Consider the following 27,422-nt stretch of genomic DNA (forward strand, 5'->3'; position numbering starts at 1 on the left):
CCTCCATAATCATCCTAAGAGAAGCATCCCAATTACTCAAAGCAATTTCAAGAGATTTGTACTGGATGGCAGTCTCTGCTGCAAGATGAACAAGACCATATAAAGTAGACAAATTAGGGTCTTTCTTTAGAACATTTTTTGCATAGGCTTGTTCCTTATGGAGGATTTCCAAGTGTGGGGTGATGGAAGATTGAAGCTATAGCAATTTGGCTTTGATGGTGCTCTCTTCTGTTGTCAATTCAGCCAATTCCTTCTAAGTACGAAGCATTTGAGAAAAATGCTTCTTACTTTGAGTTGGATCCTTAGGTAGCTACATGCTTGAAATATTCAGATTCCTCTCAAGCTCATTATCCTCTGGTTGGTCTCTTGTGTGAAATATGAGAAGTCACACAACTTTTTATACAATGAGAATATATTCTCAAGTACCTATTTGACCTTTTCAATTTTCTTGGATAGTTCAACTTGTGATAGTGCTATTTCATTTGCAATTTTCTCATTTACTTTCACTTGAAATTTATTTTCAGACCATTCCATTAGTTTTACATTGGTCTCTTGGTCTTCACTTTGTATCTGGTCCACTATATTGGCTAGTTGCTCCATTATGGGATTTTTTTCATCAAGTACCTGTAAATTGAAAGCATCTAGAAATATATCCTTAATTTCTACTAATGCTTGCCTTTTTTTGTACTCATACCTAAGTACCTCTTGCTTCTTCTTCCTTTCAAGTGCCTCTTGCACTTCAGTCATTTGGGCAATGGTCATGGTGTCAAAGTCATACCTGGGAATGACTATCTCTTCATCAAGAGTAGGGTCTCCATAGTGAAGTACCATTGCAACCTTGGTAGAACTTGAGCCTAGTATAGATATTTGCAATGGTACTATAGAGCTTAGCTGCTGTGAAGTTTCAGTGGGAGTCCCTGTTCTAGGCAAGTTGGCCAATGTTTGAATTGCCTGCTACTCCTTCTCCTTAGGGCTCTCCCCTTCCTTGTCATGTTCTTTTCTTCCTTGATCAATGATAGTTATCTTAGGCAATGCACCTTGTGTTTGTGCTATAGATATAGAGGTATCTCTCTGTCTAGTTTTCTCTTTTGCTGTCTCCCCTATAATTGTACTTACTGAAGTGTCAACCTCAGTAGTTGTATGTTTGACTTCATGCTCTTTAGGTTGAGTACTAGTAGCTATAGGAAGTTGTGAAGGTGGTTCTCGTGGATTCACCTTTTCCTTGTTAATTTTAGCTACTACCTTCTGCAATTTCTCTTCACTCACCAAAATAGGGCTACTAGACAACTATGATTGCAATGTTGTTTGGTGAAGAATCCTCTTGAGATCCTCTATAGTGAGTGGATTGATGTTCTGACAAGAGGTGTCAGGAACATCCTTTATTGTTACAGATTCTACAAGTGTAGTTGCAATATGTGGAGGACTAGGTGGTGGCAATTAGGTGTCTTGGACACTCTGTTCTTGTTGCTGCTCCTCAGCTGTTGCCTGTTCACCTTCTTAGGCATCTTTCTCCACATCTTCCTCTTTTTCAATTTCATCAATATCTTCTTCTTTATTTCTCCCTTCAAAAGGGTCCTCTTCTCCCTCCTTTCTTATAGTCAATCCATATATTACCTTCCATATTTGTGTTGATTTTTTGACAACATCTTCAATTTGATTTCGCAGGATATTGAAGGCTCGGTATTTAGGTACAAATTTGCTTGCATATTTTTTGCTTGCCTTACTGATTTGACCTTTTGTAAGGTCTGGCATTACACAAGTCAAAGTTGACTATCTTATTTCCTTTTTCATTTTGAGTCAGTAATGCCACTTACTCTCAATTAATGTGCTTAGCTCCTTGGGTATTGAGTCATCAAGTTCAAGTGGAGTAGTCTTGAACTTTTCCATCATAGTGTAGATGGACTCCTCAACTGTGTTTTGTTTTTCTATAGACAACTTATTGAACTTTATGGTCTTAAGACTAGACAAATCTGCATTATCTCTAATATCATTACAAATGCTTTCTAATCTGGATGAAGTGGAACATCTTACCATTCTACATTGTTCTTCATCAGATTCTATTTCTTCTTCCTCTGACTCCTGTGGTACAATAAAATTTCTTTTCTTCTACTTTGTAGGCCCACCTTACTCTATTGCCTTCTTATTTTCTTGTTCCTTTTTTGCTTTGACTGTTCCCCTTGTATCTACCCTTGAAGTTGGCTTTACTAGGCTAGGTTTTGTCACAATTTTCTGTGCCTTAGGCTGTGAAACTAGTTGCTTATTTTCTTTCCTTTTCTTGGTCTTAGCCTTGGGTGCATTCTTCTCTGCACTTTCCTCTTCTTCAACATCTTCACCCATGCCTTGGGTTAATGTAGGTGGTCCTTGCTCTTGCTCTTCTTCATCTCCTTCTACTTCTTCATCTTCTTCATCCCCTTTTGCTGTGCCTTCACCAAGTTTTTCCTTTAGCTTTTTAACCAATTTATCCTCTTTCTTGAGTGTGGAGGTACTCTTCAACTCCATATTTACCTTTGACCTTACCACATCACAAGTACCAAAGAGTGGGGCACTCTTGTCTATCTCTTTTGCCAATAATGCAGTTATTGCTACAAAAGCTTCATCTATGTTGATCTCATAACCAAGAGGTCTTAACCATCTCACTCTTGGTGTGACAGCTTGTACATAGGTATAGTCAATATCTACAAGGAAACAAACATCATTTACATGTTTCTCCACTAAAGTAATTGGAATCCTAAGTCTTTGCTTCATTGATTTCTTAAAATCTTCAAAATACCTTGTCATCAATGTGTCAAAATTGTCTCCCATATGTTCTATATGTTCATTAATTTGGGCTATGATAGTTCTATTATTTCTCCATGCAACTTTGCCAAAAGAAGGAAATTCATTCTGAACATAGAATAATATACAGACCAAAATTGCACCAAATTTGCATTGGGCACCCTTTGTCCTTCTTATAGCTACTGAGTTTTCATTAATCTATTGTAGTTGTAGCTCCACAAGATCATAAGTATGATCCTTTTTCACCAATTTGTAGCCTACATCTACTACAATACAAGGCACACTGTTGAGTCTACTGGATTGATAGAATTTATGGGCAATAACTCTAACAAAAAATTTAATGAGAGGATCTTGAATGGTGTCAATTCCTCTTTTATTCCACTTGGCACCTGTATTTTTCTCAATAATCTCATTGGAATCACTTCTCAAGGTCTTGTACTAATCTAGGGTAGGATATCCAGTTACCCTATGGATGATTCTTTTTGTGATCTTTATGGGAACATCTTCTAACCACAGACTACCATCATGAATTCTACTTAACACAAGTCTAATCCATTTTGTCTTAAATTCAGTGGAAAAATGCAAAGCTCGTGTTAAACCCTTCCTCTCAGCAATTTTACATTCATCCTTCAAAACTCCATCGACACACAACTTCTCATAGGCTTCCCTTATTTCCATATCTCCTATGGCTCCTATCTTATAGTTATAGCATCTCCTTATGTCCTAAACCATTACAACTTTCGGGGGTATGTGGGAAAGGGCTCCGACGGGATCATTCTTATATGCAACTTTAGGGATGGGATAGAAATTAGACTGCTTAACCTCATTAGATACTAGCTAGACCTCAAACGACTCTTTTTCATTGGTTTTCTTAGAACTTGAAGCCATTTGTGCAAACTAGGGTTTCCTTTACAAAGAATTATGAAATTATGTCACTTGACACAAATAAAAATAACTCAAGATCGATGAAAATGCATTGTAAGAGGTTGGAATTTGCTTGGAACACTAGGTTCTCTGCTATGAAGTCACTCCACTCTCTTTCTCTTCTTTGCTTCTCATTCACGATGAAAAAAAAATGATTAAAATCATGATAATATACCCTATTTCCATCGCATTAAATGCTCAACTTCCCACTCAGCTTCTGAAAGATTTTTAACATTACTCGGCTTGCATTGCATTTCCACTTCACTTAGCTTCCATTGGAGTTACTCAACTCGACATCAGTCATCAACTCAGTCACTGTTAGGAACTCAACACCTACTAGAGTTTTACTCAACCTCTAAGGACAACTCGATAGTTTTGTAAGAATCTTTATATTATGACTTGGCATCTTTGCTTATGCTGATTTCTTCTTTTCAGTACTTCTTTGTCTTGGGACTGGTGTATGATATAACTTTGTATATCAGTCCCATGCATCTATTCATGTTTAGTTTGATGAAGTGTGATCACTTGACCCATTGGGTGAAGTGATCCCTTCACTTGATATGTTGCACTCATATTTCTTCTTCTAAGTCTTATTCATTTATCCTCTTATTTTTTTGACATCAATATTTTCTTTTCCTTTGTTGGCTTCATTTTTTGGTGCTTTTGACCTTGTAGGACAATTTCTGCTGATATGACCAATTTTTAAGCAGCTAAAACAAGTAGTTTGACTTAGCCACCTACTATAATTCCCTTTGAAGTGTGTCCTTATACAATTTTTAGGGATATGTCCATATTCCTGACAATAATGACAACTATACCTGATGTTGTAATCCCAATAGTAGTGATTTTCATTTTGTTTTATTTTTGTTAGTTGATTTGATGTCCACATAGAATTTGATCTGCATTCAAAGGCTCTATGTCCATACTTCTTGCAGTTGTAGTAGTGACCTTCAAATTTTGGTGTCTTGATAGTCCTAGTTCTATATTCATGTGTTTGATGTCCTTGCTTCTTGCACTTATGACAATAGCTTGCACTCTTAGACTTATCATGCTGATGGTCATCCTTTCTTTTGCATACATTAGAGGTATGTCCTTTCTTACCACATAAATGATAGGTAGGTTTGGTGTTCTTACGCTTGTTGCTTCTTTCTTCTACAATCTTGGATGACTCTCCTTCAGTGCTGGTATATCCTAATCCTTGAGTGTCATGGTTAGACCTTGGGGATTTTAGTAACTACTCAAAATACTTGATGGCCTCATTGTGTTTGTTGAAGCTCTCTAAAATTTCCTTTTCTCTTTTCAAGTCATTCTGCAATAGCTCATTTTGCATTTTCAGTGTAGAGATCTCAATGTCCTTCATATTCAGATCATGATGAAGGTTCATCATTTGGGCAAGTGTATCCATCTGCATGTTTGAGATCCTTGTTAATTTAGTACATTTTTCTTCAAGTCTGTTTGCAAGATTTCTTTTTTCATCTTCCATCATGACTCTATCCTCAACTACTCTTTTCTTTTGTTCAGTGATTTCACATAACATTATGGCATGTGATTCATGTTCCATCTTGAGAGATCTTATCTCTTCTGCTTGAACTCTATTTTTCTCCATCAGTTCTACTATTGCTACATCAAACTCTTTAGTGTCTCCATTGGAAAACACTTGTGTGGTATCAATCTCCTTGTAGTTTATATCATTTTCAGCTATGGCTATCTCCTTTCTTCTTTTCAAGGATTTTCCTAATTCCTCTATAGCTTCCTCTACCTTGTGTAGAGCGAGATGCACATCTATCACCTGGTTCTCAATGATCTTTCCAAGTTTGAAAACTTCTATCTTCAAATCTTTTCCTTGAAGCTGTTAGGCTTCTTTTTGAGAGAACTTGGCTCTGATACCAATTGTTGGGATGTCTTAACGGGAAGAATGCTTTTGAGAGGAGGGGGGGGGGGGGTGAATCAGAAGTACTAACCTTTAGCCTATTTTAAATCCTTAATAACATATAACTGAAATTAACATGCATGCATATAAACATTAAACAATCATGAGAAACAAACATGCATCACCACATAACACTTGAGATTTTGGTAACCCAGAAACCCTCTAGGAATAAGAAGGTAAAACTGGGGTGGGGATGATACCCACAAAATCACTGCAGCAATAATGTTTAACCACTTTTGATGGTCTGCCTTGTTAAAGGCTTTACACTGTGTCAATAGTGACCTGGTTAGAGGATTTATAAACACTTCACATGAAATGTTACCTTGTTAAAGGATTTAATCACCTTTTCAAAGGATCTGCAAAATAACTGTTAAGCTAACCTATCAACATAGGGTTTCCTTTCTAATACAATGGCTAGAGAGTATTAGGTATAATAAACCTGATAGCTTACAATCCTTGATTGCTGAATATAGGCACTTGATCTATATTCTCTAATAGTGATCCTCTGAGATCTAATATTTGTTCATATCCCTTGCTTTTTTTTGATGAACTAAATGTCTAACTGCTGCTCTCTTCCTCTAAGTCTCTTCATTCTTCACTCTGAGCTCCACTATGTTTTCCCCATACATTCCTTCATCCATTTATAATACAATGAGATTTCATCTTCCTTATAAAGACATTCGAAGACTTAGGGTTAGGTGTGGATCTACAATCCATATTGAATCTTTGTTTCCCACTCATTCCTTGCACATTTTTTATTGGTTGCATGCCTTCTTCATTTTTTTAATTGGCTGAATGTAGTTTGCATAGGAAAACTAAAAGATTTGATCTTATCTATTTGATCCTTCTAGATCCTTCAATGTCGGCCATAAAAATGGTTTACATTTGAATTAGTGAAGTTACAAACTCATATGTGCATTTTGTGTTACTTGGCACTTACTAATTTTTGATGCTCGACACATGTAACAAAACTATCTCACTCAGTTCCTGTTGCATATCTATTTTTTTTGACATCGTTTGTGACTTGGCACTTAAATATCACTCAGCTCCTATATCATGCTTGGGACATGAAGTCACTCAGCACTTGATCTTCACTTGGCACCTGAAGGTTGCTCAACACCTGAAGATCACTCGGCACCTGAAGGCTGCTCGACTTCAATGTAGAAAGTGGTTAAGTGTGTTGGTACTCAAATGTCAAAACCATTCTGACACTAACAAGTATATCAAAGAGATATTGAAGACTTTTGGAATGGAAGATTCAAGACTATTTAGAACACCAATGGTTATTGGTCACAAAATTTCAAAGAATGATGATTCTACTAATGTGAATCAGACATTGCATAGGTCAATGATTGGGAATCTACAATATGTTATTCACAAAAGACTTAACATTACATTAGTTGTTGGAATTGTTGCAAGATTTCTACTAATCCTAGGGAGAATCACATGATGGCTATGAAAAGGATATTGAAATATTTGAAAGGAACAAAAGACTATGGATTATAAGAAGAATGAAAATTTTGAGCTAAAGGTTTACATAGATTCTTATTGGGCTAGAAATATTGATGACAGAAAGAGTACAATTGGAGGCACTTTATTTGTAGGTAAGTTTTTGATTTCATGGACAATCAAGAAGAAAAATTGTATTTCTCAATCCAGAGTCGAGGATGAGTATATTTATGTAATAGTTAATTGTTTTAACATTGTGTAGATCAACTAATTGTTGAAAGGTATGAAGGAGGATATTGTTGAACATGTGGTGATATATTGTGACAATACAAGTGCTTTAAACATATCTAAGAAGCTTGTGATGCACACGAAGACCAAACACATTGCAATTAAATATTATTACTTGAGAGAGTTAGTATAAGACAAAGAGGTGATATTGGAGTATGCAAACACTAAGGAGAAGATAGTTGATATATTCACTGAGGCATTACCTAAGGATGCTTTTGAGTATCTAAGAGGTAAATTAGGGGCCATTCCCCTATCTAAAGAAAATTAAGAAGAAATCTAACATTGCATCGATTATCATGATCAAAATATATTAAATATGTGAAAAGATGAACATAAGTATGAGTAGATGAAGTTACAAGTCAAATATGATAGAGGGAGTGATTAATAAAAGACCAGTTGGATAGTGATAAGAAGATTATGTGTATAAGTGGATGATATCTTTGACATTGTTGTCAAAGAGAAATATATGTATGCCGTTACCATACAAGTTAGAGACAAAGAATGAGATGTTAAGTTACCATTCAGTTATAAGAAGAGATGTCAAAGAGGGAGTCATTACAAGTGCTAATACAATTGGTGTCAGATTGATGAATTTATGATTAGTATTATAGAGGGATAATTGTAAAAGAAGCAATTAATGAGCACATTGAAGGTTGCATGGATGAGAATTAGAATGATACTAAGGACATTAATGAGGATCTGTATCAAATCATAGAGGGAGCTGATAATGTCAAATCATGAGAAAGTCTTTTGTATTTGCATGGTAACTAGAGGTGTTTCCATCAATACCAAAGAGGGAGATTGTTGGAAACTATAATTGGAATAATTTTTATGTTTTCATTGATGTGAAACCTTAATATTAATAAATTTTCTAACAATGTAGAGTATCATATCTTATGATTGATGAAGAGGATTTGAAAAGAAGAGATAGCAAGGTGAACTAGTAAAGTTGTTGAGTAAAGAGGAGTAAGTATGTTGGCACTATAATGGGCACTTGATTAGTTGGTATTTGAAAAGATAATGTGTTTTTTTAAAATCATTATATGAAGCAAAGAAGATAATTGAATTGAAGTGTAGAAGAGCTATTGAGTAATACACAAGCTTGATCGAGTATCAGTTTACAAGGTCAATGAGGAAGTTGAAGAAGAAGATTAAGGAACTTAAGAGATAGCCAAGAAAATAGTTGTTAGAATGATAGAATGATTGGGGGGGGGGGGGGGGGGGTGTGGGTGAATCAGTCATCCTTGGGTCTCTATGTACCAATTCAAATTTTAATAACTTCAAACAACTTTTTAAAACTCATAAAACCACTCGGCCAATATAGAAAATTATCATCAACTTAACTTATTCATTCATCACTTAGCTCTCTATTCAGTGTATGTTGAGTAATATAAATAAAAAAATAGTAAATATCATTCATCACACATATAACATTCACACATATATGACACTAGGATATAATGTGGAAACCATGTTTCACTCTTTTGAAGTGAGCTCAGTTAAGAGCCAACCCTGTTAAAGGTTACAAAACACACTGTTAGGTTTGACTTTGTTAAAGGCTTTAATCACCATATTAGGAGAGGCATGGTTAGAGGTCTTTAGATATTTCTATTATAATGTCACCTTGATTAAAGGATTTAAAAATAATTGTTAAATCAGTCTTGATTAAAGGATTTTGTCTACCACAATGATTATAATGTAACAACAAGTTTGATCTAGTCAATGAAGAAGTTGAAGCAGAAGATTAAGGAACTTAAGAGATAGCCAAGAAAATAGTTGTTAGAATGATAGATTAACCGAGAGGGGGAGGGGAGGGGAAGGGTGAATCAATTTTCCTCGAGTCTATATGTACAAATCCAACTTTTAAAAACTTCAAAAAACTTATTAAAACTCATAAAACCCCTTAACCAATATAGAAAATTATCATCAACTTAACTTATTCATTCATCACTTAGCTCTCTATTTAGTATATTTTGAGTAATAGAAATAAAAAAATAGTAAATATCATGCATCACACATATAACATTCACACATATATGACACTAGAATTTAACATGGAAACTATGTTTCACTCTTTTGAAGTGAGCTCAGTTAAGAGCCAACCCTATTAAAGGTTACAAAACACATTGTTAGGTGTGAACTTGTTAAAGGATTTAATCACCCTATTAGGAGAGGCATGGTTAGAGGTTTTTAGATATTTCTATTATAATGTCACCTTGATTAAAGGGTTTACAAATAATTGTTAGTTCAACCTTGATTAAAGGATTTTGTCTACCACAATGGTTAGAAAGTAATAATAAGTTTGATCTGTTTAGATAGAACTCACTTTGCAAATTCAAGTCTCCATTCATCTCATTTGTTGGTCATTGAATGGACTTCATTATGTTCTCCATTTATGATATTCTTGGCAACCCTTCAAGAAATCACACTTCATCAATCTTCACACATTTCCTCTACTACTCTATTCTTCGCAACTCTTTCGCAAAAATTGCCAATAAAAAATGAAAAATCTTATAAAGTATCCCTTATGCCTCCTTAAATAGGTAACTTTTATCTTTTTCCACTTAAACATCACCATAGATCTTAGAGTTTGATTAGATTCATTAAATCTATCCATCATTTTGTCCTTCTACTCCTTTCTTGACACTTCTAGAAACTTCTCTTCAAATCCTTGCCTTTGATTGCTTAACAAACTCAAGTCATGCATTAAATACTCCATCTCATTAATCCTTATCATCTACACATTTCAAGAAATCCAAAAAGTTAACTATGTTGATCTCATACTAGATTCTTTCACAAACTATTATTTTTCTAACACTCGATCATCATTGTGTTATTCTTCTCACTCAACACTAGGTAGCTCAGTCTCTATTGTTCTATCTTGCTCAAATTTCATTGGCTTTTTCAATCTTTACTATGCTTGGTCACTACTACATTTTATCTTTCATCTTTCTTGGCCATAACTATCACTCTGCTCATATTGTTTTCTTAGCTATCTCTTAAGTTCCTTAATCTTATGCTTCATTGACCATAGTTTACTAGGTCATGCTTGTGTTCTTCTCCCCTCTTCTATACATAAACTTGACTATCTTCTTCACTTCATATGATAATAAAAAAATACATTATCTTGTCAAAGAATAACTAATCGAGTGCCCATTTTAATTCCAACATACTTGCTCCTCTTTTCTCAACAATTTCACTAGTTCATCTAGTTATTTCTCTTTCTAAATCCTCTTCATCAATCAACTGATATGGAACTCTACACTATTAGTAAATGTCTTACTAGTAAGGTTTGATATTAATGAAAACATAATAATTATTTCAATTATAGTTTCTAACAATCTCTATCTTTGGAATTGATGGCAACACCTCTTGTTATCATGCTAATGCAAAAGACTTTCATATGATTTAACATTATCAACTCCCTCTATGATTTATAATAGCAATTATATTGACATCTCTTATTGTCATTTCACTTTTCCCTCTTTTATTGGATGGTAACTTCATAACATTTCTCCCTCTTTTTCACTAGATATGGACGGTAACTATCAATACTTCTCTTCCACTTTGACAACAATTCCAAAGACATCATCCATTATCCCTATTTTTTTTTATCATACACATCATCCTTTCTTTGTCACTATCTTATTGATCATGTAATATCACTTCCTTTGTCATCTTTGACTTGAATCCTTGTAGTCTCATATGCTCGTGCTTTTTTCCATCTTCTCACAGATTTAGGCAGCTCCTAAAGTGTGACCTCTTGCATCAATGTGTAAGATATTATGATCATAACATTTGATGCAATGTTTCATTACTTCTCAATTTTCTCTAGATAGGGGAATGACCCCTAACTCACCTCTTAGATACTCAAAATCATCTTTAGGTAATGCCTTAGTGAATATATTAGGTATCTGCTCCTTTGTGTTCATATACTCCAGTCTCACTTCTTTGTCTTGTAGTAACTCTCTTAAATAATGCTACATGATTGCAATGTTCTTGGTATTTGTGTGCATTACAAGATTATTGGATATGTTTATAGAACTTTTTTATCACAATAAATAACAAGTCGTCCAGTTATCTCTTCCTTCATACCTTTCAATAATTACTTAATCCACACAATGTTAGAATAATTAACTGCTAGAATATCATACTCAGCCTCTACTGTGGATTGAGAAATACAAAATTTCTTCTTTCTTTTCTATGAAATCAATCTTCTTCCAAGAAAGAAAGTGCCTCCACTTGCACTCTTTCTATCATCAACGTTTCTAGCCCAATTAGCATCCTTGTAAACATTTAGTTCAAACTTCTCACTTTTCTTATACCATAATCCATAATCTCTTGTTCCTCCATATATCTTAGTATCCTTTTCACATCCATCATGTGATTTTCTCTAGGATTAGTAGGTAATATTGGAACAATACCAACCACTAATGTAATATCGGGTCTTCTATGTATAATATATTGTAATTTCCCAATCATTGACTTATACAATGTTTGATTTATTTCAGTAGAATCATCATTATTTGAAAGTTTGTGACCAATGACCATAGGTTTTCCAAGTGGTCTTGAATCTTCTATTCCAAAGGTCTTCAATATATCTATAATGTAAATACCTTTGTTTATCAGATAAACTTACAAACCAACAAACAACATAATCTCTCCAAAAATTGACATCTCAATTCTTTCTCCATATCATTAGCAAATGATTTACACAACATATCATTTCCACCAAAGATGATATCATCAACAAAAAATTCAGCTAGATATCTTGTTCTTAGACTCACTTTTCAAGTACAGATTGGTATTGTCATTAGTTCTTGCAAAACCAATTTTCACCAAAGAAGTATGTTACCTTTCATACAATGCTTGATGGGCTTGTTTCAAACCATATAATGCTTTATGAAACTTAAATATCATATTCATTTTTCTTGGATCAACAAATCATTTAGGTTGTTTAGTATAGACTTCTTCTTCTAAGATTCCATTCAGAAATACATATTTGACATCCATTTGGTATCCCTTGAAACCTTTATAATCAACATATGCAAGAAAAGTTCTCACTCCTTCCATTTGACATCTATTTGGTATCCCTTGAAACCTTTATAATCAACATATGCAAGAAAAGTTCTCACTCCTTCCAACCTTTCAACTAGAGAAAATATCTCTCCATAATCAATTCCTTCCTCATAAGGTAGTCTTGCTTTGTTCCTTGTGACTTCACCTTTCTCATTCATCTTATTTTTGAATACCCACTTTGTTTTAGCCATATTCTTATCATTTGGTCTTGGTACCAATGTCCATGTCTTGTTCTTGTTGGAAATATAAGAGGAGTAACTGAGAGGGGAGGGGTGAATTAGTTACCACTAAAATAAATCTTGGACCCCTTAGATGTTAGTACATAACATAAACTTCACTAACATAACATAACTTAGATGTTAGTCAATTAGTAAATATTGATGCTTGGTAAATACATAGACACTCAGTTTACACTAGTAAATGTTGTAACTTGAAAAGCACTGAAATACCAACTATAACTCAAAAAATGAAAATTTTAAGATATTATCAGTGATTAACCTTATTTAAGTTAGTTGCATACAAATAAAAGAAATAACATGAACACAAGTGACACCAAGTTTTAACATGGAAAGCTAATTTTGGAAAAAACCACCAATTGCAACTAGTTACTAATTTACACTCTTTTGAAGCAAGCCCTATTAGGAGCCAACCCTGTTAAAGGTTATAAAACACACTATTAGATGTGACCCTATTAGAGGATTTAATCACCCTATTAGGAGTGGTCTTTTTAGAGGTCTTTAGACACTTCAATCTAGAAATGCCACCTTGTTAGAGGATTTACAAATAGTTGTTAAGATAATTCTGTTAAGAGACTTATATCAATGCTATAATGGTTAGAGAGTAACAATGAGATGACTTAATTTCTAATACAATTGAAGTTCTAATTACAGATCTCAATTCTAGATTGTATACTTGATCCTTTCTGATCAAATGCATCTTTGTAGCTCAGCAATGATATTATGCTTATCCTTCTAATTCACTTCCTCTAAGCATCTTCAAATCTTCTTTTCACTTCCACACATTCAATCCTCAACTTGACCTTATATTTATATCATACACATTGTCAAGTCAGTTTGAGTATAACTTATAATACTTAATATTCATCTACTTAGTTGGCTAGAACCAACAAACAAAACTATTGAATTCAATATGCCAAAACAAGAAAATCTTTCGTTAGCCAACCCTGCTTAGTAGACACTAACTCAGAAATAATTTTCTTGTGTTAACCAAGTGAACTAAATTAACACTAAATATTTAGAAAGTTCCTTTGGTAACCTAGTGAGATTGGTTAATACTAGTTCCATCCAACTTTTCCTTCATTAACCAAGTGCGCTCGGTTAACACTCAACTTTTGCGAACTTCTCTTTGTCACCTGAGTGAACTTGGCAGACACTCTCTTCTAAACTTGGTAAATGCTAGAATACTTTGGTAGACATAGGAAACTATCTTCAATGCCCAAGTGAGCTCAACATACACTTACTAGCAAATATATGACATTTTTTGTAACATCAAAGACAATACACAATTAACCAATTATTTTCAATAATCTCCCTCTTTGGCATTGATGGCAACACAACATGTTATAACTCAATAAAATTTTAGTGAAAGAATAAAGTGAGGAACATATCCTTAGTTTCATTCTTATTCTCATCCATAAGAACTCCCTCTATTAGTGTGAACTCTCTCTATCAACAAACTCTTTCTTCAACATGCTCTTCTGATAGAAAATTCTACTTCTTTGATATTAGACCAAGTTCTTCTTCTCTGACACCTTTAAACAAAATTTTTATGAAATGTATATTCTTCCTTTTTAGAATTTTTTTTGATATGACAACAAACTCTCCCTCTTTGACATCTAATGCCAAAGATAATATACTGAGAGTATTAGTGTACCTCATGTACTAATTCATATGCAGTGTGCCTTTTTCAATATTGCATCAACATATTGATATTCAACATGCTCTAGTTGATGTATCACTAAACTTCATTTAATGATCTTAAGATAGGGGAATGACCCCTAACTTACCTTTGGATACAAAAATGCATCCTTAGGTAATGACTTAGTGAATATATCTGCAATTTGTTCTTTTGTATTCACATATTCCAATCTTACCTCTTTATCTCATACCAATTCTCTTAGAAAATGATATTTTATAGAAATATTTTTGGTTTTGGTATGCATCATAAGGTTCTTTGATATATTAATTGCACTAGTGTTATCACAGAAGATAACCACTAGATCCTTGATTTCTATCTTCATACCTGCCGATAGTTGCTTGAACCAAACAATATTGGAGCAATTAACTACTATTGCTACATACTTTTCCTATTGTAGATTGAGAAATTCAGTTTTACTTCTTACTTTTCCAAGACATTAGTCTTTTACCAAGAAAGAATGTTCCACCACTGGTGCTCTTCCTGTCATCAATACTTCTTTCCCAATCAACATCTGTGAATACTTTCAAATCCAAATTATCTCTTTTTTTTTACCATAATCTATAGTCTTCAATATCCTTTAGATACCTCATGATTCTCTTCATTTCCATCATATAGTTTTCTTTAGGATTTTCTGAGAATCTTGTCACCATACCAACTACTAATGCAATATGAGGCCTTGTATGCACTACATATTTTAGTTTTCCAATCATTGATTTGTATGTGGCCTTTAAATCTATATTCTTGGAATCATCATTTTTGGAAAGCTTATGTCCAGTAGACATAGGTGTTCCAACTAGTCTTGAATCTTCCATTCTAAATTTCTTTAGTATCTTCTTGATATATTTGGATTGAGTAATGTAGATACCATCTTTCTTTTGTTGAATCTACAATCTAACAAAGAATTTTATCTCTCCAAACATGGACATTTCAAATTTGTTACTCATCTCTTCTGAAAAAGCTTTGAATAAGTCATCATTTCCAATAAATAATGTGTCATCCACAAAGATTTCTACCAACAAAATCTTCTTGTTTGGTCCTTCTTTGATATACAGGCTACTATTATCATTTGTTCCTTGAAAACCAATCTTTATCAAGTAGTTATGAAGTCTTTCATACCAATCTCTAGGAGTTTTCTTGAGACCATACAACACTTTGTGCAATTTACAGACCATATCCTTTTCTCTAGGATCTACAAAACCTTTAGGTTGTTCTATGTATACTTCCTCTTCAAGAATTCCATTAAAAAATGCTTATTTTACATCCATTTGATAAATTTTAAATCCTCTATGTACAACATAAGCGAGTAAGGCTCTAATACATTCTAATCTTGCAATAAGAGAAAAAGTTTCACCATAATCAATACCTTCTTCTTGAGAATATCCTTTGTATACTAACCTTTCTTTGTTTTTGGAAACTTCTCCATCTTCATTTAACTTATTTCTAAAAATCCACTTTGTGCCAATTACATTTTTATCCTTGGTTCTAGGAACAAGAACCCAAGTCTTATTCCTCTGTATCAGTTCTATCTCTTCATTCATAGCTTTAATCCAACTTTCATTATCCAAAGCATCTTTCATTGATCTAGGTTCATATTCAAGAAGCAAACATATACCTTTTAATTGGTTTCTAGTCATTTTTCCATCTGACTTATCTCCAATGATCTAATTAGGTGCATGGTGTCTTTTGAAATATCTTGCTAACATAGGTACTTTGGATTTAGAACTTGTTCCACTAACTTCTCCATGATATTCTATATCAAGCTTGGGTCCCACTATCTATGAGTTGGATCCATCAAACTCAATTTTCTCTAGTAATAGTTCATTAGATTTTGATTGAAACTCGGGTACTTTAGACTATGACTTAGGTTGCACTAGCTACAACTCAGCAGGCTCTAGAGATTTTGGGGGCTTGGAAGGTTAAGTCTTCTAACTTCAAATTAGATTTGGCAATATATCATGTTCATAGTGTAGACACCTAAATCTAATTACATTGCTTTGGTAATCTTATTTAGCTATCTCTAATAGGCATCATTAATTAAATTCCTATTTAATTAATCCTTTTGCCATCCCCTAGCTGATTAAGTTAATTAATCATCTATAGTCCTAATTGATAAATCAAATAACCCATTATTTATCAATTAATCCTATTCTCCTATCTAATTCCAAAATCCCCATTTATTAAATAAATCTATTTGATAAATAAAACCCTCAAATCTAATAACCCCTAACTTATCCCTAATCCTCCATTTAGCCTAATCCACCCCATCCACCCATACTAACCTAGCTTAGCCACTAACTCACCCACCCTCATGAATGCCATCCACTTGCACATCTCTAACATCCTTAATCTAATCCTAACCCAAGCCTAATCCCCCCCTAACCTTGTCACATTCCCTAAGTGAGCTTAAGACTTTCCTAAACCAAATCAAAGTCTCCTCCCTCAAAATATCTCAACCATAAAATTTTAAAGAGAAAAAATTTCCACAATCCATTATATTGTACTGATATGTTTTTGGATTTGATTGTGTTAAGATTTTTACCATCAACGTTTCAAATCACACTATGTGATCCATCATTAGGATGAAGAGCAAGAGATGCAAAAAATAATATCTGCAATATATTATTTTTTGCATCTCTTGCTCTTCATCCTAATGATGGATCACGTAGTGTGATTCGAAACATTGATGGTAAAAATCTTAACACAATCGAATCCAGAAACATATCAGTACCATAAAATTTTATCCCAACCATAAGCCTTCAATGCTCTTACATGCCCTTAAAAGCTCTTACAAGCCATTATGAGGGCCATTTAAGACCTTGAGCCACCTTTGTTGACTCATCCTTGCCCTTTCCTCTACCCAATGACCCTGTGACATGTGTCACTCCCTGATTAGTGCTAAACAAGCACAATCCATGTGCTCCCCTTTGAGTGCATCTTAGCCTTCCATAAGCTTTCATCTCTCCTTGCATCTTAGCCGTCCATCCATCAAGCCTTTAGCCTATAAATTGAACCCACTCCCTTCACAAAATCATCCATCTTCCATTGCAAAGTTATAATGTTATTTTGAGAGCACAAACACTATAAAAATACCATTATAATGGAAAAATCACTTCATGACTCCATTGTTGAAACTTTGTTTCACTTACTCCACCCATCCATTTGAAGTTTGAAGCATAACTTGTGAGCATACATTCCTACAATCAAGGAAAAATCCATTGCATCATTGTGTTATGCCCTTTAGGAGCCTACCATTCTTGGTTTGCTTCCTTTTTGTGGTGATAACCCTCGGTCCTATCTTAAGTGTTAGCTTGCTTAGTATTTTTGATGCTTCTATTTAATTAGTTAGTATTCAATTTTCACTACTAATCTAGGTGATACATTTTTGCACGATTGGTGGGACCCCGCATATGGGTCAATCTAACCATGTTTTTGGGTTTTATGATAAACTAATAAAATTAACATTGTTTTCTTGCAATTTTTTGTGTTAGGTTTGCTAATATTCTTGTAGGTACGTAGGTTACACTTTCAAAATTGCGCTCCCAGCCATATCATCGGTTTCCATTTCTGAGACTTCAAAAAAATCAAATTTTTTGCGAACCCGTGACCCCGAGAACGCGAACCCACGACACGAGAAAGAGGCTTTTCGCCAACGGGGACACGAACCCGCAATGATGAGTTCGCAGGTCATCGCTAGACAGTTCTATCACATTCCTAAAACTTTCTCTGCATCCCTGCCGACAAATCCTCCTGTGGGAACGTGCCTAAGAACAGCGGGATCGCCATTCTCGCCTTGCCATTTCCTATCTTGAAATTCTTGAGATTGTAATAAACCTTTTTTCTATGGGATCATCATTCCCTCTTGCAGGAACGTTGTAAGGGCATAAACTTGTGGGATCGCTCTGTCGAAAAGAGCTCTCGGGTTTTTGGCTCATGTTTTAATTTTTTTCTTTTTAGCAACCTTTTCTGTCATTCCCATGGTCCAGAGGCTTTTGTGGGATCATTATTCCCGCAAAAAGAAGGTCGGCGAGATCGATAATTGTTTTGCAAGATCGCTAACCCGCCTGTGGGAACACGGGTACCATCGGGGGAATGCTGTTTCTCACCTTTTCCTTTGTGGGAATGCTTTTTCCCCATTTGGTCAGCTTTTAAGTCATTTTCATTTGCATTTTCAAATTGGGAAAAATGAACTTGTATGCATAACAATTCCACAAATCAAACACTTTACCTTGGTGCTTTAAAACGAACAAAACAAATCTCTCTTTTGCATGCAAATTAGACAAATTTGATTTTTGAACATTTACAAAATTTGTCAAGTTAAAACAAATCAACAAAAATCAAATTGAGTGGTTTTTATTTGGACTCACCACTTTTCTAACCACCCATCATTCTAAGTGTTCCAAATTGATTCTACTTAATTAGCTTTTTGAGGATTCATCTTAACTTATCAGATTTTGTGAATGTCCACAAATCTAGATTAGATCGATCACACTTCAAGTTTGGACCTTAAAATTGAACAAGAATCAACTGACATGGAGGGCCTCCGGGCGTGCACTTGAAATTGAATTCCGCACATCTTTGTTTTGGGCCTAAAATAAACTCACATATCAATCTTGAATGCCTTAAAGAAAATCAAACGATACTTGACGTGGAGGGCCTCCGGGAGCGTGAGTTTGTTTTTGTTGACCCTAAATCTTCTTGATGTATTCATTCTTCGATTGATTTTACTTTTGTTAATGATTCAAGTTGGAATTGAACATTTGCATCCTAAACATGTGTGTTTGCAAGGTCTAGATCAAAAAAACTTAAGCGTCAGTTGGAAAAGAATTATGTCTTTTAGCCCAAGATCATCCAAGTCTTCTCTCCCCTTGTCGTCTTTTGAGGCCATCTTGGGTGCATAAGATTAGGGTCCAAAATCTTTCTTAAATTTTAGGAGGCCTACTTGGAGATTTCATCACCCCTTGGGACGACCTCAACTCCAGCATTTCGACAGAGTATAAAGATCGGGAGGTGAATCCAAAGACACCTCTCTTGGAATCAAGATTTTGTCACTCGGGCTAAGCCTCAAGGAACTTTCTACCCTTGAGAAGTGAAAGAGGAGAAGTGGGTTAGCGCTCCTCTCAGCTGTGTGACATCTTTTAGGTTTCATCTATGGATTTGGGCCTCACATACCTTGGGTATATCGAGGACTCCCTAGCTAAAGTCAACTGTCAACCTTGTAGACAACCATCTAGGGTGTTAATGTGTTTGAAGTGACTGATCAAAACATTTGTAGTACATACACACTCCTTGGTGCAAGTATCATATTCTAGGAATCAAAACTTCTATCTGGTCATTCTTATCTATTGCTTGATATCCTACTTGTTGAATGAATGTTTGCCAAATGTGGTCAATCCTAGCCTAGGGCATACTTAGCATAGTCGCTGCCTCCCAAAAAACCCATAGTTTTGATCTTACCCCTTGGAAATATCTCATGTCAAGCCACCCCAAGACTAAGTTTAAGAAGGCTAAGCTTCCTCAAATACCAGCCTACAAGGAAATCAATGCAGAGCATAAGAAGCATACCCCCAATCCTAGGATTGCCAAACTAGATCAAATTGAGAAAGACGGAGCTGAAGTAGCATTGCAAAAAATATGGGACTACAAAATCCAAAACCTAACCCTTCGACATAGTGTTAATATGAGCCTTATCGACAACTCTACTATTACTCATTCTGATTAGGTCCTTCCTTTTTCCACACACACTTACAAATTTGTAGGTTTAGTCTCTCATATAAAAATTGCACTATCCCATCTAAGCATTTGAAGTCACTCCATCTCCTCTCATCTTAGGCTGTTGGAGAAAAATCCTTCACTTGCATTGTTAAAATCTTAGCGTCATCTCCTCACTCATTTAGAAGAATTTTTATCACATCTCTCATCATCTTGAGCATCCTCGAAACACAAAAATTTGTTAGGAGTAGGTTGCTTTTGGTGTCCCACATCACCTTGAGCCAAAGGTTAGGGTCGCACCTTTTGCATCACCATCACATTCCTCGCATGCATATTTCAGGAACACACAAGCTTCTTGCACTTAGCATCATATCATTTGGACACCCTTAGTGTCATCCCTCGCTACATTTAGGAGAAGCATCCTTTCATGCCACCCTCCACACATTTTGGTAGGCACACACAAAAAAAAGACATGGATCCTAATCACAGTGGTAACACATCTCAAGCTCAACCGTAGTCTATGGTATCCATGACACCATCAGATCCACCACTGCAAATCCCAGAGAAACCAAGATCATCCATAGATATTGAGGCTTTTATGAACTAACTTGGTCATGCTACTATCATCAATTCCATTATAGATCGCAACAAGGAAACCATCATGGAAAATTTATTACGAGACAATGTTGGTGTCTTTGAGTTTGGACGTCCACCACCTATCAACATAATAGATCCTACTCACCCATAGTTTGGATGGAAACCATCTCAAGTAGAACCAACAGACCCAAATATCCCCTCGACCCAAGTGCCAGTTCCCATTCCACAGAACACTCATCCCATCCCCACTCAACCATTAGTGCATACTACATCCCAACCAACCTCAAGTATACCATTTGCATCTGCTTCCATCACTCATTTTTTTGTTCTACCAACTCCTCTGTTTGCATCTAGCAGCACTACCTTTTCATTTCCACCCCATATCACATCTTAGTCCATTTGTTCCTAAAATACAACCATCAGGGTCCAATACCTCATCCTCCATCCCACCAAACATTACTATCAATCCCTTTGTAACTAGCCAGAGCTCTTTAGCTGCTTTTCCTTTGGGAGCTTGGAATTTCGCTGCGACAAAAGCACCTATCATTATTCTTCCCCCTAGCACTACAGTCGCATTCATGCCTTCTACACTATCATCCACTACTTCACATAGCTATTCGCTCCCAACCCTCACCAACTATTTCTCCATGCCACCTTTAGGCAATAGCCGAAATCCACCACCAGTGCAATTCTCTATAGTAAACCCTTTGCCATATGTCAATTACCTTGCGCCTACTCCAAATCAATCCTACTCCCAAGCAGGTGCACATCCCACATATATTGGACATGGTATATATTCCCAGAGCATGACACAAGCATCATCTACATTTCCACCATTCCAGCTGCAACCTTCACACCAACAGTATACCCAAACACCCACACAAAACTACCTCATAGCAAAATAGCCTCATAGCTACCTGCCACACCTACCTCCACAGATACAAAAATATGCACAACCCACATTCCAACAACCCATGGCATTCACTTCACTAGGGGCACCTGCTCCTCCACTTGTAAAATCTGAATGGGAAGAAATGAAGAATGCCCTCAAAGCCCTCAAAGATGGGACATATGCTAAGACTTTCAAATTTTAAAATGATTGCCCATACCCTTTTTATAAGACTATCATGTTGACTCCATTTCCTAAACATTTTGAGATCCCCAAGTTTGACAAATTTAGGGGGAAAAGTGATCTAGTCACACATGTTAAGGAATTCTAAATGCATTCTTAGGAGGTAGCCTATAGTGATGTGTTCCTCATGCGGCTCTTTCCCAAAAGCCTAGCAGGACCAACCTTGGAGTGGTTCTGTCATATCTCTCAAGGTAAGATTAAAACTTTTGCAGAACTTCTGAGGCATTTTTTGCTCAATATACCCATCTCATTGAAATTGAATTATTTGTGGTGGACCTTGTCCACACCAAACAAAAAGGAGGAGAAAGTCTTATAGAGTACTTACAACATTGGTAGATCCTCACAATAAGGATCTCTTGCACCATCCCTGAGCGCCATCTTGGTAAGATGTTCATAAACAACACACACCCTAGCCTCACTCATCACATGGTTATGAACTATTTGCAAACATACAAGGACATCAAAGAAAAAGGGATGGGCCTTGAGCAAGGTCTCATCAACGATGGTGTAATTAGACTATACAAGGAAAACACCTAGGATCATGGTTCGAGCAATGAAAAAACCTGATATTGGAACAAAAACAAGAATACAGTGACAGATGGTGCCACTGACACTCGATAGGTCCATATTGTTGGGGCGGCTACCAATTTTCCCACCACATTTTACCAACAACAAACTTATCAACAACAACCTCCTATGTATCACCAACCACCCATACCAACTCATCAGCAAATGCAGGTTCCTCATAATCAAACTAATGCTATCACACTGGCGGCAGGCAGTAAACCCCGTGTTCAGAGGCAACCATGAACATACACCTTGTTAGGGGAACCTCTTGATACTATCTTCGATAAATTGGCCAAAGACAACCTTGTTCAGTATCCACAAACGCAACCCTTGGAACCCAATCTATATAGAGCATCCTGGTACAAAGATAACAAATATTGCAATTTCCATCATGTCAAAGGGGACACTACCCTTAAATGCATGTAGCTTAAGGATTATGTACAGGACCTCATTGACCGAAAAGAGATCATAGTGGGGGCACAAACCTCACCCAATGCAAGATTAATGATGTATCAAAATGCTTTCCCTCCTCATAACACAAACCCAGGAAAGGCACCTACAAACCCTCCTATCAAAAAACCTAACAAAGCTTTGGGTAAACAAGGTGACAATCGAGACACGTCTCAAAATTATACCTCAGCATACTTAGACTATGGTAGCTTAATTGGTTGCATATCCCAAGTTGAACCATCTGTCAATGTCATCAATATCAAAGGCCTAGACACTCAGTGTGTACTCACTACCTGTTAGACATGACTCAATATAGCTGGTTCATCTATATCCACACAAATCAGACCACCATCAGCACGCTACCTCTACCTCAAACATCTCCATCAGAATCACCTTCACTAGGTCCACAATATAACATCCTAGAATACCTTGGAAACACGTCGGCCCAGATCTCCATCTTGGATCTCTTACGAACAAGCCCACTTTATCAAGAGATCCTTGATAGCACTCTACATGAGTCACGTGTCCCTTCTGACATAAACACCATTGACTTTCGCAACTTGGTTGGCCATCTTTCAGCCTCATTTGCCTTATCTTTCAAAGCCACTGATATCCCAGCAGTTCAACCTGATCACATCCTCCCACTTTGCATAGCTGTCATGGTTTCTGACTTTGCAGTTAAGCATGTCATGATAGATAATGGATCAGCTCTCAATCTATGTACTCTAAAGTTCATCAAGTAGGCAAGATATACTGAGGCAGATATCATCAATGAGGTGATCACCATCAAGGCATATGAAAATTTGGAGCGTACTACTGAAGGAACCATCTTGCTCCCTATCAGGGTTGGCCCATTCACTCAGGAAACACTTTGTCATGTAGTTGATCTTAATCTTCCATATAACATCCTCCTCGATCACCCATGGATTCATGCCATGAAGGCCGTTCCATCCACATATCATCAGTGCATCAAATTTTTGCATAATGGCACTGAGATAACCATCCACGCAGATCTTGAACCCTTTTCTTATTGCAATGCGGTTGAAGCTTCATACACCAATCACTGTCCTAGCATCAAAATTGGCACCACCATGGCTAGCTCCTCTGGCACTTGCCATGATCCGGACACCATTTTTGCCTCCACTCTCTCCACAGTTAAGATCAACTACCAAGGTTGTGGCAAGTATAGTCTCATAGATGCTTTTGCTATTGGTGCTCTACCACTTGAACCACACACTCAAGGATGTCCAACACATCAAGGGCCTATACCAGAAGCTACCTCTCAACTTCACTAGTTGGGCCCTACCACATTTTTCACCAAAGGTATCCTTGATGGAGTAGAAAATACACCAGACATTAACACATGGCTATACAAAGAGCCACCTCCTAAAAGTGAAGCACTTCTTGATCACTTTAAACAGAAGTATCCCTGGTCACATCACTTGGCCATAGAGTAATGGGATTATCAAGGAGGTGGTTTAGGTTGCCAGGAATTAGGTATGAGACAACCTATAGAAGCACACCAAGGGAAAAAAACCAAAGGCTTGGGCTATGGAATCCCCACAACTGGGTGCACTACAACGGAAGGCCACGCCTTTATGAACATCCAAAACACTCTCGTTGAGGTTGAAGACATCCCTGAGGAAGTTGAAAAGAAAGCTTACGATGATATTTTCCTTAACAAAATAATCCTTGGAGCCTCTATGCTCTACCAGTTATCCTTGAACCTCATAGACCTCCCCCTCACTCACCTCGAACTCATAGATTGGGAACAACCGAGTGTCATTCATGTTGATGAGTTCTCTATCAAGTACACACTTCATAAATTCATGGGGGTAGAAATGCAACATAAATGACCACCTCCACCATTAGCATATGTCTACAAGCTAGATCTAGCTGGTTACTTCAGGTAGGAGGAAATGTCTAGTCGCAAAAATGAAGTTCCAAAAGAAACAAAAAAGCAAAAAGATAAAAGAAAAATATACCCTGGTGAAAACTCCTCTGGAGCACCATTGGGTGACTCAAAAAATGAAACAAAAATAAAGGACGTATCCAACGGTGAAAACTTCTTAGAGGCACTTGAGGATGGAGATTTCATCCTCCCCCCACAGGAGCATCGACCTCTTATATCTTCAGTTTTGACAGAAGAAACTCGGCCTCTAAATATCAGTCTGACAGAGATACCACATATCACATACATTGCAACCTCTTTACCACCTGAACAAGAGGAACTTCTTCTTGAAGTCCTCCATGAAAATATAGGCCACTTTGCATGGTCATATCAGGATATGCCAGGGTTGGACCCCAAACTAGTTGTACACCATCTGGCAGTAGATCTAGGGGCCAAACCCGTCAAGCAGAAACTTCAAAAAATGCACCCCAAGGTGGCTTTGTTAGTCAAAGCAGAGCTAGAGAAGCTGTTGGAGGCCAAAATCATCAGCCCAATAGATTTTTCTAAATGGATTTCTAACATGGTACCTATTACCAAGCCCTCTAGTGATATCAGGATTTGCACTGATTTTAGGGATCTTACTAAAGCATGTCCAAAGAATGACTTTCCATTGCCAAATATCGACATGATTGTGGATCTCACTACAGGTCATGAACTCTTGTCACTAATGGATGGTTTCTCTGGATATAATTAGATTTGTATAGCAGAGGAAGATTAGAATAAAACAACATTTTCTACACCTTGGGGCACATTCTGCTACAATATGATGCCATTTGGGTTAAAGAATGTCGAGGCAACCTATCAGCGCACAATGACAGTCATCTTCCATGACCTGATACATAAGATACTGGAGGATTATGTAGATGACATTCTAGTCAAATCTCTCAATGCTCTGGATCACTTATCTCACCTTGAGGAAGTGTTTAACCGACTGCCAGAATATCATCTCATGTTAAATCCAAAGAAATGTGTCTTCGGTGTTACTTCAAGAAAGCTCCTGGGCTTCATTGTGTCACAGTGCGGAATTGAGATTGACCCTAAGAAGGTCAAAGCCATTATGGATATGGCTCCTCCTAAGACACTCAGGCATCTTCATTCTTTGCAAGGAAAACTCCAATTAGTCTGATGCTTCATTTCTCAGCTAGCCGATAAGTGTCAGCCCTTCACTCGCTTAAGAAAGATCAAAATTTCAAATGGGACCCAACTTGCCAAGGAAATTTTGAGCTCATCAAGCAATACTTAGCTAATTCACCTATTTTGGTTCCTCTGGTTGTAGGGCGACTGCTCATTCTATACATCGCAGCTACTCCCATAGTGTTAGGTGCTCTTCTAGCACAGCTTGATGATGCAGGAAAGGACAAAGCTATTTATTACATCAGCCAGACATTAGTAGGCTATGAGCTTAACTACACGCCAATGGAGAAGGCATGCATAGCAATGGTATTTTCCACCCAAAATCTGCATCATTACATGTTGAGTCATACTGTGCAACTCATATCAAAGATTGACCCATTGAAATATATGCTCTCTCGCACAGTATTCACTGGACGCCTAGAAAAATGGGTTATGCTTCTCAGTGAGTTTGACATTCAATATATTGACAAAAAGGCCATCAAAGGCCAAGCTATTGCAGATTAGTTGGCTGATGCACCCCTAATTGCAGATCACCCACTCATCATGGAATTCCTTGATGAACACCTCTGTTTGATAGAGACATCATCACTTTGGAAGCTATATTTTGATGGCTCCTATACCTCTCATGGCTTCAGTGCGGGAATACTCTTGGTAATGCCTCAAGGTGATTATATCCCTAAATCTTTCAAACTACAATTTTAGTGTACCAATAACATTGCAAAATATAAGGCCCTTGTTGCAGGACTCAAAATTGCCCTTGAATGGAATATCATAGAGCTTCAGGTCTATGGTGATTCTCAGCTTATCGTCAAACAAGCTTTGTATGAATATCAAACCAAGGATGAAAAGCTTCTACCTTACAAAGACTTGGTTGATCAACTAAAGGAGCATTTCACTCAGATCCAGTTCATACAGATACCTAGACTCTAGAATAAGGAAGTTGATGCTATGGCTACTATTGGTTCTCTCTTAGAAATACCACACGAAGCTATGCAGTATGAATTCTTAGTTGAGTAGCCGCATGAACTTGTATACGGGAATGATGAACCAACACGAGTTTGTATCTTGGTTGGTCCCCAATCTCCATCGTACCACAAAATTCATGCTTACCTACTAAATGGTATCATATCTCCTCACCTGACATGAACCCAACGCCAAAACCTTATTCAGAAAGCTTCCCATTACACTATCATCACCCAAACCTTATATCGTCGTGGTTATCATGATACTCTCTCTTGATGTTTAGATCAAAATGAGGCTGCAAGGACTCTCAAAGAGGTATACGCTGGACTTTGTGGTGCTCACACGAGCAGGATGGTGCTAGCAAATTAGATCCTTCAGGCTGGATATTATTGGCCTACTCTAGAACAGGATGCATGTGAATTTGTGAAGTGATTTTTACCTTGTCAACAACATGCTAATTTAATCCGAGCTCCAGCATGAGACTTGCAACCCATTGCACCACCATGGCCTTTTGCCTGCTGGGGTTTTGATCTTGT

The sequence above is a fragment of the Cupressus sempervirens genome, chromosome 11 (genome assembly GCF_028749045.1).
Source record: "Cupressus sempervirens isolate cs-2001-9-10 chromosome 11, ASM2874904v1, whole genome shotgun sequence".
In the NCBI taxonomy this organism is placed as follows: domain Eukaryota; kingdom Viridiplantae; phylum Streptophyta; class Pinopsida; order Cupressales; family Cupressaceae; genus Cupressus; species Cupressus sempervirens.